The sequence below is a fragment of the Arachis hypogaea genome, chromosome 7, assembly GCF_003086295.3.
Source record: "Arachis hypogaea cultivar Tifrunner chromosome 7, arahy.Tifrunner.gnm2.J5K5, whole genome shotgun sequence".
NCBI lineage: Eukaryota > Viridiplantae > Streptophyta > Magnoliopsida > Fabales > Fabaceae > Arachis > Arachis hypogaea.
This window is the reverse complement of record NC_092042.1, coordinates 29,973,643-29,989,096: the sequence shown is the minus strand read 5'-3', so window position 1 is coordinate 29,989,096 and position 15,454 is coordinate 29,973,643. Positions and strand designations below refer to the sequence as shown.

General features: G+C 40.3%; 2 non-coding genes across 2 annotated transcripts; both read left to right on the top strand.

Moving 5' to 3' along the window:
* The first annotated feature begins 579 nt into the window (after window positions 1–579).
* LOC112704291 (small nucleolar RNA R71) lies at window positions 580–687 on the top strand. The gene has a single exon (XR_003154924.1). It is a non-coding gene; the product is annotated as a small nucleolar RNA R71 (small nucleolar RNA).
* Window positions 688–8,288: 7,601 nt separating this feature from the next.
* On the top strand, window positions 8,289–8,396 carry LOC112704737 (small nucleolar RNA R71). Its single transcript, XR_003155346.1, has one exon. It is a non-coding gene; the product is annotated as a small nucleolar RNA R71 (small nucleolar RNA).
* The last annotated feature ends 7,058 nt before the right edge of the window (window positions 8,397–15,454 follow it).

The window sequence follows — 15,454 nt, the reverse complement described above, 5'->3', positions numbered from 1 at the left end:
TAAGTCAGAGGTATTCTGCTTAGAGCTCTCTGTCTGTGGCTGAGAAGATGATGGAAAAGGCTTGCTATTGCTAAACCTGTTCCTTCCACCATTATTGTTATTGAAACCTTGTTGAGGTCTCTGTTGATCCTTCCATGAAAGATTTGGATGATTCCTCCATGAAGGATTATAGGTGTTTCCATAGGGTTCTCCCATGTAATTCACCTCTTCTATTGAAGGGTTCTCAGAATCATAAGCTTCTTCCTCAGATGAAGCTTTCTTAGTACTGCTTGGTGCATTTTGCATTCCAGACAGACTTTGAGAAATCATATTGACTTGTTGAGTCAATATTTTGTTCTGAGCCAATATGGCATTCAGAGTGTCAATCTCAAGAACTCCTTTCTTCTGACTAGTCCCATTGTTCACAGGATTTCTTTCAGAAGTGTACATGAACTGGTTATTTGCAACCATTTCAATCAGCTCTTGAGCTTCAGTAGGCGTCTTCTTCAGATGAAGAGATCCTCCAGAAGAGCTATCCAAAGACATCTTGGACAGTTCAGAGAGACCATCATAGAAAATACCTATGATGCTCCATTCAGAAAGCATATCAGTGGGACACTTTCTGATCAATTGTTTGTATCTTTCCCAAGCTTCATAGAGGGATTCTCCTTCCTTCTGTCTGAAGGTTTGGACTTCCACTCTAAGCTTACTCAATTTTTGAGGTGGAAAGAACTTTGCCAAGAAGGCATTGACTAGCTTTTCCCAAGAGTCCAGGCTTTCTTTAGGTTGAGAATCCAACCATGTTCTAGCTCTGTCTCTTACAGCAAAAGGGAATAGCATCAGTCTGTAGACCTCAGGGTCAACCCCATTAGTCTTGACAGTGTCACAGATTTGCAAGAACTCAGCTAAAAACTGATGAGGATCTTCCAATGGAAGTCCATGGAACTTGCAATTCTGTTGCATTAGAGAAACTAATTGAGGCTTAAGCTCAAAGTTGTTTGCTCCAATGGCAGGGATAGAGATGCTTCTCCCATAGAAGTCGGGAGTAGGTGCAGTAAAGTCACCCAGCACCTTCCTTGCATTGTTGCCATTGTTGTTGTTTTCGGCTGCCATTTTTTCTTCTTCCTTGAAGAGTTCGTTCAAGTGCTCTAAAGAGAGTTGTGCTTTGGCTTCTCTTAGCTTTCTCTTCAAGGTCCTTTCAGGTTCAGGATCAGCCTCAACAAGAATGCCTTTGTCTTTGCTCCTGCTCATAAGAAAGAGAAGGGAACAAGAAAATGTGGAGTCCTCTATGTCACAGTATAGAGATTCCTTGAAGTGTCAGAGGAAAAGAAGAGTAGAAGACAGAAGTGGAAAATTCGAACTTAACAAAGGGGATGAAGTTCGAATTTTGCATTAAGGGATAGTGTTAGTCCATAAATAGAAGGATGTGAGAAGGAGGGAAGTAATTTTCAAAAATTAACTAGAAAATTAGAAAGCATTTTTGAAAAACATTACTTAATTTTCGAAAATGAAAGTGGAAAAGAAATCAAATGATTTTTTTGAAAAAGATTTTGAAATTAGAAATCAGAAAGATTTGATTGAAAACTATTTTGAAAAAGATGTGGTTAAGAAGATATGATTGATTAGAAAAAATGTGATTGAGAAGATATGATTTGAAAAACATTTTAAAAAGATTTGATTTGAAAATTAAAAACTTGACTTAACAAGAAAAGATATGATTCAAACATTAAACCTTTCTCAACAGAAAAGGCAACATACTTGAAATGTTGAATCAAATCATTAATTGATAGTAAGTTTCTTTGAAAAAGGAAAGAAGTTAATTTTGAAAAAGATTTGATTGAAAAATTGATTTGAAAAAGATTTGATTTGGAAGAGATTTTGAAAACTTAGAAAAAAATTGATTTGAAAGCAAAATCTTCCCCTCTAGCCATCCTGGCGTTAAACGCCCAGAATGGTATCCATTCTGGCGTTTAACGCCCAAAATGCTACCCTTTTGGGCGTTAAACGCCCAACCAGGTACCCTGGCTGGCGTTTAAACGCCAGTCTGTCCTTCTTCACTGGGCGTTTTGAACGCCCAGCTTTTTCTGTGCAATTCCTCTGCTGTATGTTCTGAATCTTCAATTCTCTGTATTATTGACTTGAAAAGACACAAAAAAAATTTTTTTTGGACTATTAATAATAAGGAAAAATCAAAATGCAATAAGAGTCAAATAACTATGCATGCAAGACACCAAACTTAGCAGTTTGTATACTACTGACACTAACAAAATGAAAATGCATATGAAACACACAAAACACTCAAGTCAATAGAATTCAAAGATCAGAGCAAGCAAATCATCAAGAACATCTTGAAGATCACTAAGACATATGAATGCATGCAATTGACACCAAACTTATGATGAGACTCTAGACTCAAATAAGAAATATTTTTGGATTTTATAATTTTGTAAAATTTTTTGTGTTTTTCGAAAATTAAGTGAAAAAAAAGTATCAAAATTCTTAATGAGAATTCCAGGAATCAGTGCAATGCTAGTCTAAGACTCCGGTCCAGGAATTAGACACGGCTTCACAGCCAGCCAAGCTTTCAAAGAAAGCTTCGGTCCAAAACACTAGACATGACCAAAGGTCAGCCAAGCCTTAGCAGATCACTGCTCCAAAAGCAAGATTGATAAAAAATCAACAAGCTCTTGTGGTGATAAGTTGAAACCTCGGTCCAATGAGATTAGACATGGCTTCTCAGCCAGCCAGATTTCAACAAATCATCATGAAACTCTAGAATTCATCTTCAAGAATTTCGAAAAAAAAATAAACACCTAATCTAAGCAACAAGATGAACCGTCAGTTGTCCAGCCTGAACAATCCCCGGCAACGACGCCAAAAACTTGGTGCGCGAAATTGTGAACAATACTTTTTCACAACTCTCATAATCCCCGGTAATGGCTCCAAAAACGTGGCAGCTCAATACCATGGCATTACACAACTTCGCACAACTAACCAGCAAGTGCACTGGGTCGTCCAAGTAATAAACCTTACGTGAGTAAGGGTCGATCCCACGGAGATTGTTAGTATTGAAGCAAGCTATGGTCATCTTGTAAATCTTAGTCAGGCAAACTCAAATGATAATGGTGATGAACGAAAATAACACAAAGGTAAAGATAGTGATACTTATGTAATTCATTGGTAGGAACTTCAGATAAGCGCATGAAGATGCCTTCCCTTCCGTCTCTCTGCTTTCCTACTGTCTTCATCCAATCCTTCTTACTCCTTTCCATGGCAAGCTTAAGCAAGGGTTTCACCGTTGTCAGTGGCTACCTCCCATCCTCTCAGTGAAAGCGATTGCATATGCTCTGTCACAGCATAGCGGAATTCATCTGTCGGTTCTCAATCAGGCCGGAATAGAATCCAGTGATTCTTTTGCGTCTGTCACTAACGCCCCGCCCTCAGGAGTTTGAAGCACGTCACAGTCATTCAATCATTGAATCCTACTCAGAATACCACAGACAAGGTTAGACCTTCCGGATTCTCTTGAATGCCGCCATCAGTTCTCGCCTATACCACGAAGACTCTGATCTCACGGAATGGTTGGCTCGTTTGTCAGGCGAGCACTCGGTTGTCAGGCGATCAACCATGCATCGTGCAATCAGGAATCCAAGAGATATTCACTATGGCCTTAGTTGCTTGTAGAACAAGAGTGGTTGTCAGTCACTTTGTTCATGGGTGAGAATGGTGATGGGCGTCAATCATCACCTTCATCAAGTTGAAGAACAAGTGATATCTTGGATAAAGAACAAGCGGAATTGAATGGAAGAACAATAGTAATTGCATTAATACTCGAGGTACAGCAGAGCTCCACACCTTAATCTATGGTGTGTAGAAACTCCACCGTTGAAAATACATAAGCATAAGGTCTAGGCATGGCCGAATGGCCAGCCTCCCAATGATCTAAGATAGCATACAAAATGAAGATAGCTACCAAAGTCTTCTTAAGATCTAAAGTGATCAAAAGATAAGATTTCTAATACGATAATCAAAGGTCCTACTTATAGAAAACTAGTAACCTAAGGTGTACAGAAATGAGTAAATGACATAAAAATCCTCCTCCGGGCCCACTTGGTGTGTGCTTGGGCTGAGCAATGAAGCATTTTTCGTGCAGAGACTCTTCTTGGAGTTAAACGCCAGCTTTAGTGCCAGTTTGGGCGTTTAACTCCCATTTGGGTGCCAGTTCCAGCGTTTAACGCTGGGATTTCTTGAGGTGACTTTGAACGCCGGTTTGGGCCATCAAATCTTGGGCAAAGTATGGACTATCATATATTGCTGGAAAGCCCAGGATGTCTACCTTCCAACGACGTTGAGAGCGCGCCAATTGGGCTTCTGTAGCTCCAGAAAATCCACTTCGAGTGCAGGGAGGTCAGAATCCAACAGCATCTGCAGTCCTTTTTGGTCTCGGAATCAGATTTTTGCTCAGGTCCCTCAATTTCAGCCAGAAAATACCTGAAATCACAGAAAAACACACAAACTCATAGTAAAGTCCAGAAAAGTGAATTTTAACTAAAAACTAATAAAAATATAATAAAAACTAACTATATCATATCAAAAACATACTAAAAACAATGCCAAAAAGTATACAAATTATCCGCTCATCAAAGGTCCTATGGAGTGCTTGAGCTCCTCAATGTCTCTTCCTTGTCTTTGTTGCTCCTCTCTCATGATTCTTTGATCTTCTCTAATTTCATGGAGGATGATGGAGTGTTCTTGATGCTCCACCCTTAGTTGTCCCATGTTGGAACTCAATTCTCCTAGGGAGGTGTTTAGTTGCTCCCAATAGTTTTGTGGAGGAAAGTGCATCCCTTGAGGCATCTCAGGGATCTCATGGTGAGTGGGGTCTCTTGTGTGCTCCATCCTCTTCTTAGTGATGGGCTTGTCCTCATCAATAGGGATGTCTCCCTCTATGTCAACTCCAACTGAATAACAGAGGTGACAAATGGGATGAGGAAAGGCTAACCTCGCCAAGGTAGAGGACTTGTCCGCCACCTTATAGAGTTCTTGAGCTATAACCTCATGAACTTCTATTTCTTCTCCAATCATGATGCTATGAATCATGATAGCCCGGTCTATAGTAACTTCGGACCGGTTGCTAGTGGGAATGATTGAGCGTTGAATAAACTCCAACCATCCTCTAGCCACGGGCTTGAGGTCATGCCTTCTCAATTGAACCGGCTTTCCTCTTGAATCTCTCTTCCATTGGGCGTCCTCTTCACATATGACTGTGAGGACTTGGTCCAACCTTTGATCAAAGTTGACCCTTCTAGTGTAAGGATGTTCATCTCCTTGCATCATGGGCAAATTGAATGCCAACCTTACACTTTCCGGACTAAAATCCAAGTATTTCCCCCGAACCATAGTAAGCCAATTCTTTGGATCCGGGTTCATACTTTGGTCATGGTTCTTGGTGATCCATGCATTGGCAGAGAACTCTTGAACCATCAAGATTCTGACTTGTTGAATGGGGTTGGTAAGAACTTCCCAACCTCTTCTTCGGATCTCATGTCGGATCTCTGGATATTCACTCTTTTTGAGTGAAAAAGGGACCTCGAGAATCACCTTCTTCAAGGCCACAACTTCATAGAAGTGGTCTTGATGCACCCTTGAGATGAATCTTTCCATCTCCCATGACTCTGAGGTGGAAGCTTTTGCCTTCCCTTTCCTCTTTCTAGAGGTTTCTCCGGCCTTGGATGCCATAAATGGTTATGGAAAAATAAAAAGCAATGCTTTTACCACACCAAACTTAAAAGGTTTGCTCGTCCTCGAGCAAAAGAAGAAAGAAGAGAGTAGAAGAAGAAGAAATGAGGAAGAAGGGAATGGCTTTGTGGTTCGGCCAAAAAGGGGAAGAAGGGGTGTTTAGGTTGTGTGAAAATGAAGGAGGGAGGATGGGTTTATAGAGGAGAGCGGAAGGGTGATGTTCGGCCAAGTGAGGGTGGGTTTGGGTGGGAAAGTTGTTTTGAATTTGAATGGTGGGGTAGGTGGGGTTTTATGAAGGATGGATGTGAGTGGTGAAGAGAAAGATGGGATTTGATAGGTGAAGGGTGTTTGGGGAAGAGGTGTTGAGGTGATTGGTGAATGGGGGAAGAAGAGAGAGAGTGGTGGGGTAGGTGGGGATCCTGTGGGGTCCACAGATCCTGAGGTGTCAAGGAAAAGTCATCCCTGCACCAAATGGCAAGCAAAATTGCGTTTTTAGCCATTTCTGGCGTTAAACGCCGGGCTGGTGCCCATTTCTGGCGTTTAACGCCAGCTTCTTGCCCTTTTCTGGCGTTTAACGCCAGTCTGGTGCCTCTTTCTGGCGTTAAACGCCCAGAATGGTGCCAGACTGGGCGTTAAACGCCCAACAGCTAACCTTACTGGCGTTTAAACGCCAGTAGGTGCGTCCTCCAGGGTGTGCTGTTTTTCTTCCTGTTTTTCATTCTGTTTTTGCTTTTTTTCATTGATTTTGTGACTTCTCATGATCATCAACCTACAAAAAACATAAAATAACAAAAGAAAATAGTTAATTATAAAACATTGGGGTGCCTCCCAACAAGCGCTTCTTTAATGTCATTAGCTTGACAGAGGACTCTCATGGAGCCTCAGAAATGCTCAGAGCTATATTGGAACCTCCCAACACCAAACTTAGAGTTTGAATGTGGGGGTTCAACACCAAACTTAGAGTTTGGTCGTGGCCTCCCAACACCAAACTTAGAGTTTGACTGTGGGGGCTCTGTTTGGCTCTGTTTTGAGGGAAGCTCTTCATGCTTCCTCTCCATGACGGCAGAGGAATATCCTTGAGCCTTAAACACCAAGGATTCTTCATTCACTTGAATGATCAACTCTCCTCTATCAACATCAATCACAGCCTTTGCTGTGGCTAGGAAGGGTCTGCCAAGGATGAGGGATTCATCCATGCACTTCCCAGTCTCTAGGACTATGAAATCAGTAGGGATGTAATGGTCTTCAACCTTTACCAGAACATCCTCTACAAGTCCATAGGCTTGTTTTCTTGAGTTGTCTGCCATCTCTAGTGAGATTTTTGCAGCTTGCACCTCAAAGATCCCTAGCTTCTCCATTACAGAGAGAGGCATGAGGTTTACACTTGACCCTAAGTCACACAAGGCCTTCTTGAAGGTCATGGTGCCTATGGTACAAGGTATTGAAAACTTCCCAGGATCCTGTCTCTTTTGAGGTAATTTCTGCCTAGACAAGTCATCCAGTTCTTTGGTGAGCAAAGGGGGTTCATCCTCCCAAGTCTCAATTCCAAATAACTTGTCATTCAGCTTCATGATTGCTCCAAGGTATTTGGCAACTTGCTCTTCAGTGACATACTCATCCTCTTCAGAGGATGAATACTCATCTGAGCTCATGAATGGCAGAAGTAAGTCCAATGGAATCTCTATGGTCTCATTTTGAGCCTCAGATTCCCATGGTTCCTCATTGGGGAACTCATTGGAGGCCAGTGGACATCCATGGAGGTCTTCCCCAGTGGCGTTTACTGCCTCTCCTCCCTCCCAAAATTCGGCCATATTGATGGCCTTGCACTCTCCTTTTGGATTTTCTTCTGTATTACTTGGGAGAGTACTAGGAGGGAGTTCAGTAATTTTCTTGCTCAGCTGACCCACTTGTCCCTCCAAATTTCTAATAGAGGACCTTGTTTCAGTCATAAAACTTTGAGTGGTTTTGATTAGATCAGAGACCATGGTTGCTAAGTCAGAGTTATTCTGCTTAGAACTCTCTGTCTGTTGCTGAGAAGATGATGGAAAAGGTTTGCTATTGCTAAACCTGTTTCTTCCACCATTATTATTGTTGAAACCTTGTTGAGGTCTCTGTTGATCCTTCCATGAAAAATTTGGATGATTTCTCCATGAAGGATTATAGGTGTTTCCATAGGGTTCTCCCATGTAATTCACCTCTTCCATTGAAGGGTTCTCAGGATCATAAGCTTCTTCCTCAGATGAAGCTTCCTTAGTACTGCTTGGTGCATTTTGCATTCCAGACAGACTTTGAGAAATCATATTGACTTGTTGAGTCAATATTTTGTTCTGAGCCAATATGGCATTCAGAGTGTCAATCTCAAGAACTCCTTTCTTCTGACTAGTCCCATTGTTCACATGATTCCTTTCAGAAGTGTACATGAATTGGTTATTTGCAACCATTTCAATCAGCTCTTGAGCTTCTGTAGGCGTCTTCTTCAGATGAAGAGAGCCTCCAGCAGAGCTATCCAAAGACATTTTGGATAGTTCAGAGAGACCATCATAGAAAATACCTATGATGCTCCATTCAGAAAGCATATCAGATGGACACTTTCTGATTAATTGTTTGTATCTTTCCCAAGCTTCATAGAGGGATTCTCCTTCCTTCTGTCTGAAGGTTTGGACTTCCACTCTAAGCTTACTCAATTTTTGAGGTGGAAAGAACTTTGCCAAGAAGGCATTGACTAGCTTTTCCCAAGAGTCCAGGCTTTCTTTAGGTTGAGAGTCCAACCATGTTCTAGCTCTGTCTCTTACAGCAAAAGGGAATAGCATAAGTCTGTAGACCTCAGGGTCAACCCCATTAGTCTTGACAGTGTCACAGATTTGCAAGAACTCAGCTAAAAACTGATGAGGATCTTCCAATGGAAGTCCATGGAACTTACAATTCTGTTGCATTAGAGAAACTAATTGAGGCTTAAGCTCAAAGTTGTTTGCTCCAATGGCAGGGATAGAGATGCTTCTCCCATAGAAGTCGGGAGTAGGTGCAGTAAAGTCACCCAGCACCTTCCTTGCATTGCTGGCATTGTTGTTGTTTTCGGCTGCCATGTGTTCTTCTTCTTTGAAGAATTCGGTTAGGTCCTCTACAGAGAATTGTACCTTAGCTTCTCTTAGCTTTCTCTTCAAGGTCCTTTCAGGTTCAGGATCAGCCTCAACAAGAATGCCTTTGTCTCTGCTCCTGCTCATATGAAAGAGAAGAGAACAAGAAAATATGGAATCCTCTATGTCACAGTATAGAGATTCCTTGATGTGTCAGAGGAAAAGAAAATGGAAGGCAGAAGTAGAAAATTCGAACTTATCAAGAAAGATGGAGTTCGAATTTTGCATTAAGGAATAGTGTTAGTCCATAAATAGAAGGATGTGAGAAGAAGGGAAGTGATTTTCGAAAATTAAGTAAGAAATTTTGAAAACATTTTGAAAAACACTAATTAATTTTCGAAAACCAAGAGTGGGAAAGAGATCAAGTGATTTTTGAAAAAGATTTTGAAATTAGAAATTAAAAAGATTTGATTGAAAACTATTTTGAAAAAGATGTGGTTAAGAAGATATGATTGGTTTTTTTAAAAAAAAAAATGTGATTGAGAAGATATGATTTGAAAAACATTTTAAAAGATTTGATTTTGAAAATTAATGAGTTGGCTATCAAGAAAAGATATGATTCAAACATTAAACCTTTCTCAACAGAAAAGGCAACATACTTGAAATGTTGAATCAAATCATTAATTGATAGCAAGTATCTTTGAAAAAGGAGAGAAATTGATTTTGAAAGCATATGATTGAAAAGATATGATTTGAAAAAGATTTGATTTTGAAAAACTTTGAAAACTTGAAAAAAATTGCATTGAAAATAGAATCTTCCCTCTTGTGCCATCCTGGCGTTAAATGCCCAGAATGGTGCACATTCTGGCGTTTAACGCCCAAAACTATACCTCTTTGGGCGTTAAACGCCCAACCAGGTACCCTGGCTGGCGTTTAAACGCCAGTCTGTCCTTCTTCACTGGGCGTTTTGAACGCCCAGCTTTTTCTGTGCAATTCCTCTGCTGTATGTTCTGAATCTTCAATTCTCTGTATTATTGACTTGAAAAGACACAAATTAAAAATATTTTTGGATTTTTAATAATCAAAATTCAACTAAAATCAAATAACAATGCATGCAAGACACCAAACTTAGCAGTTTGTATACTACTGACACTAATGAAAATGCATATGAGACACATAAATACTCAAACCAAGAGAATTCAAAGATCAGAATAAGAAATCATCAAGAACAACTTGAAGATCCTTAAGACACATGCATGGATGCATGTAATTGACACCAAACTTAAAATGAGACACTAGATTCAAACAAGAAATTTTTGGATTTTATGATTTTGTAAATTTTTTTTGTGTGATTTTCGAAAATTAAGTGGAAAAAGGTATCAAAATTCTTAATGAGAATTCCAGGAATCATGCAATGTTTAGCCTAAGACTCCGGTCTAGGAATTAGACATGGCTTCACAGCCAGCCAAGCTTTCAAAGAAAGCTTCGGTCCAAAACACTAGATATGGCCAAAGGCCAGCCAAGCCTTAGCAGATCACTGCTCCAACAGCAAGATTGATAGAAATCAACATGCTCTTGTGATGATGAGTTGAAACCTCGGTCCAATGAAATTAGACATGGCTTCACAGCCAGCCAGATTTCAACAGATCATCATGAAACTCTAGAATTCATCTTCAAGAATTCTGAAAAAAAAATACCTAATCTAAGCAACAAGATGAACCGTCAGTTGTCCAAACTCAACAATCCCAACGGCGCCAAAAACTTCGTATGCGAAATTGTGATCAATACTTTTCACAACTCAAATAATCCCCGGTAATGAAACCAAAAACTTGGTGTTCACTACCATGGCATAAACACAACTTCGCACAACTAACCAGCAAGTGTACTGGGTCGTCCAAGTAATAAACCTTACGCGAGTAAGGGTCGATCCCACAGAGATTGTTGGTATGAAGCAAGCTATAGTCACCTTGTAAATCTTAGTCAGGCAAACTCAAATGGGTTTGGTGATATACGAATAAAACATAAAGATAAAGATAGAGATACTTATGTAATTCATTGGTAGGAACTTCAGATAAGCGTATGAAGATGCCTTCCCTTCCGTCTCTCTGCTTTCCTACTGTCTTCATCCAATCCTTCTTACTCCTTTCCATGGCAAGCTTAAGCAAGGGTTTCACCGTTGTCAGTGGCTACCTCCCATCCTCTCAGTGGAAATGTTCAACGCACCCTGTCACGGCACGACTATCCATCTGTCGGTTCTCGATCAGGCCGGAATAGAATCCAGTGATTCTTTTGCGTCTGTCACTAACGCCCCGCCTTCAGGAGTTTGAAGCACGTCACAGTCATTCAATCATTGAATCCTACTCAGAATACCACAGACAAGGTTAGACCTTCCGGATTCTCTTGAATGCCGCCATCAGTTCTAGCGTATACCACGAAGACTCTGATCTCACGGAATGGCTGACTCGTTTGTTAGGCGAGCACTCGGTTGTCAGGCGATCAACCATGCATCGTGTATCAGGAATCCAAGAGATATTCACCAATCGAAGGTAGAACGGAGGTGGTTGTCAGTCACACGTTCATAGGTGAGAATGATGATGAGTGTCACGGATCATCACATTCATCAAGTTGAAGAACAAGTGATATCTTAGAACAAGAACAAGCGGAATTGAATAGAAGAACAATAGTAATTGCATTAATACTCGAGGTACAGCAGAGCTCCACACCTTAATCTATGGTGTGTAGAAACTCCACCGTTGAAAATACATAAGAACAAGAGTGATCATTGGCCTCGGCCCCAGAGAGGGAACCAGAAGAACCAAGATCTGATCTAAGAACTAGATGTCCAAAGATGAAAATACAATAGTAAAAGGTCCTACTTATAGAGAACTAGTAGCCTAGGGTGTACAAAGATGAGTAAATGACATAAAAATCCACTTCCGGGCCCACTTGGTGTGTGCTTGGGCTGAGCATTGAAGCATTTTCGTGTAGAGACTCTTCTTGGAGTTAAACGCCAGCTTTTATGCCAGTTTGGGCGTTTAACTCCCATTTTGGTGCCAGTTCCGGCGTTTAACGCTGGAATTTCTAAGGGTGACTTTGAACGCCGGTTTGGGCCATCAAATCTTGGGCAAAGTATAGACTATCATATATTCCTAGAAAGCCCAGGATGTCTACTTTCCAACGCCGTTGAGAGCGCGCCAATTGGGCTTCTTTAGCTCCAGAAAATCCACTTCGAGTGCAGGGAGGTCAGAATCCAACAGCATCTGCAGTCCTTTTAAGTCTCTGAATCAAATTTTTGCTCAGGTCCCTCAATTTCAGCCAGAAAATACCTAAAATCATAGAAAAACACACAAACTCATAGTAAAGTCCAGAAAAGTGAATTTTAACTAAAAACTAATAAAAATATACTAAAAACTAACTAGATCATACTAAAAACATACTAAAAATAATGCCAAAAAGCGTACAAATTATCCGCTCATCACTGGTGAAAAAAGATTGCTCCAGCTAAATGAGCTAGAGGAGTTTAGACTCAATGCCTTTGAAAATGCAAAAATTTATAAGGAAAAGGCAAAGAAGTGGCATGGACAAAAAGTTCTACTCTTCAACTCTAGGCTCAGATTGTTTCCAGGAAAACTCAAATCCCGGTGGAGGGGTCCGTATGTGATTACAGGAGTATCACCATATGGATATGTCGAGCTTCAGGATATTGATTCTGACAAAAAGTTCATTGTTAATGGACAGATAATCAAGCATTATCTTGAAGGCAATTTTGAGCAGGAATGCTCAAAACTGAGACTTGAGTGATTCTCAGTAAAGGTCCAGCTAAAGACAGTAAAGAAGCGCTTGCTGGGAGGCAACCCAGTCATTAGCAAGTTATATGTTTTGTTTTTACAAAGGCAAGTATCAAAAATGAAGGAATTCACAGAGTTACAGAAGGATTCAGTGCAAAAAGCAGAGAAAAAGAGCTTACTGGCGAAAAAATGCCAGTAAGGGGCATTCTGGGCGTTTAACGCCAGTAAAGGTGCCATTTTGGGTGTTAAACGCCAGAATGGGCACCATTCTGGGCGTTTAACGCCAGGTGTGCAGTATCCTGGGCGTTTAGCAAAACGCCCAGTGATAAAGGGAATCCTGGCGTTTAACGCCAGCCAGGGCACCTGGCTGGGCGTTAAACGCCCACAATGGGCACCAAATGGGCGTTAAACGCCAGAATGGATGCCATTCTGGGCGTTAAACGCCAGAATGGATGCCATTCTGGGTGTTTAATGCCAGAAAGGTGGGGGGACCACGATTTTGATTTTCAATCCAATTTTTTTTAAAATTTTCCTTTTCTTACCCATACTTTTCTACATAAATACATCCCAACCTTTCATCATTCACTTTAAAATCTTCAAAAATCAAAAGTCATTCTTCAAATCTCTCTCAAATCAATCCCAAAATCTTATTCAAAAACTCACCCTTCTCTCCAATTCTCTCCATATCTTCTCAAATCCCCTTTCAATTTTTCGAAATCTCCTTCCCCCCTTTTTATAAACACATGTTTGGCCTCCTCATTCCCCCACACCATTCGAATTTGCTCTTCTCCTCTCTCTTCTTTCCTTTCTTTTGCTTGAGGACAAGCAAACCTCTAAGTTTGGTGTGCTTTTCCATGATCACTAAGCCAAGATTCATCAAGATCATGGCTCCTAAGGGAAAACAAACCAATTTAAGAGGAAAGAAAGAGAATAATCCAAAGAATCTTTGGAATCAAGAGAAGTTCTTAACCAAAGAACATGAAGACCATTATCACAAGATAATGGGTCTGAGGTCAGTGATCCCAGAAGTTAAATTTGATCTGAGAGAAGATGAATATCCAGGGATCCAAGAGCAAATTCGAAACAGAGGATGGGAAGTTCTAACCAATCCTGAGATAAAGGTTGGATGAAATTCTACTCAAATCTGTGGCTAACAGATAAGCAGAGAATGACTGGAACTGCTTACCATACCTACAGAACCATGGTCAGAGGGAAAGTTATGTACTTCTATCTGGACAAAATAAGAGAAATCTTCAAATTGTCTCAACTGCAGGATGATCCTGAATCCTTTAATAGGAGAATGGTGAGAGCAGATAAAGGGTTGGATCAAATTCTAGAGGACATATGCCTCCCTGGAACTAAGTGGATAACCAATTCAAAGGGTGTCCCAAACCAACTCAAGAGGGGAGACCTCAAACCAATTGCAAGAGGTTGGCTAGACTTTATTGGGCGTTCCATACTGCCCACTAGCAACCGTTCTGAGGTCACTATCAAGAGAGCAGTGATGATTCATTGCATTATGCTTGGAAAAGAAGTGGAGGTGCATCATGTGATTGCTTGTGAGATCTACACAATTGCAAATAAGAATTCCACTGAAGCCAAATTGGCTTACCCAAGCTTGATCTCCTTGCTCTGTAAAGAGGCTGGGGTAAAGATGGGGATAGATGAATTCATACCCATTGAACATCCAATCACCAAGAAGTCAATGGAAGGACAAATGCAAGACAACTCTATCAAAAGGAGGGCGCAGGAGTTCCTCCCTGAATTCCCTAAAATTGACTACTGGACCAGCCTAGAAGCATCTATCATCAAGTTACAAAAAACTATGGAGCAACTGAAGGAAGAACAGCAGAATCAGAACTGCATGCTCTGCAAATTGCTGAAGGAACAAGAGAAGCAGGGGCGTGAACTCCAAGAGTTGAAACGCCAAAAGCTCTCATCTCAAGCTGAGGGAGCATCCACTTCTCAAAATCAAGGTTGTTGAGTTCTAACTCTGTGAAAACCTCTATCATTAGGAGCCTATTTAAATTTTTTTTTCTATTTTTATTTTCTAGTCTCATCTTATATCTATTTTTTTAGTTTTGTTCTTAATTCATAATTAATAAAATATAAAATTCATGTCTTAAAGCTATGAATGTCCTATGAATCCATCACCTCTCTTAAATGAAAAAATGCTTTAATCACAAAAGAACAAGAAGTACAGGATTTCGAAATTTATCGTTGAAACTAGCTGAATTAGTTTGATGTGGTGACAATAATTTTTGTTTTCCGAATGAATGGTTGAACAGTGCATATGTCTTTTGAATTTGTTGTTTTGAGAATGTTAAAATTGTTGGCTCTTGAAATAATGAAAAAAAAGAGAACTGTTATTGAGGATCTAAAAAAATTATCAGATTGATTCTTGAAGCAAGAAAAAGCAGTGAATACAAAAAAAAATTTCAAAAAAAAAAGAGAAGAAAGAAAAAAAAAAGAAAAAAAGAAAGAAATAAAGTTGTGATCCAAGGCAAAAAGAGTGTGCTTAAGAACCCTGGACACCTCTAATTGGGGACTCTAGCAAAGCTGGGTCACAATCTGAAAAGGTTCACCCAATTATGTGTCTGTGGCATGTATGTATCCGGTGGTAATACTGGAAGACAGAGTGCTTTGGGCCACAGCCAAGACTCATACATTAGCTATGTTCAAGAATCATTATACTTAACTAGGAGAATCAATAACACTATCTGAGTTCTGAGTTCTTATAGATGCCAATCATTCTGAACTTCAAAGGATATAGTGAGATGCCAAAACTGTTCGGAGGCAAAAAGCTACTAGTCCCGCTCATCTAATTGGAGCTAAGTTTCCTTGATATTTTGGAGTTTATAGTATATTCTCTTC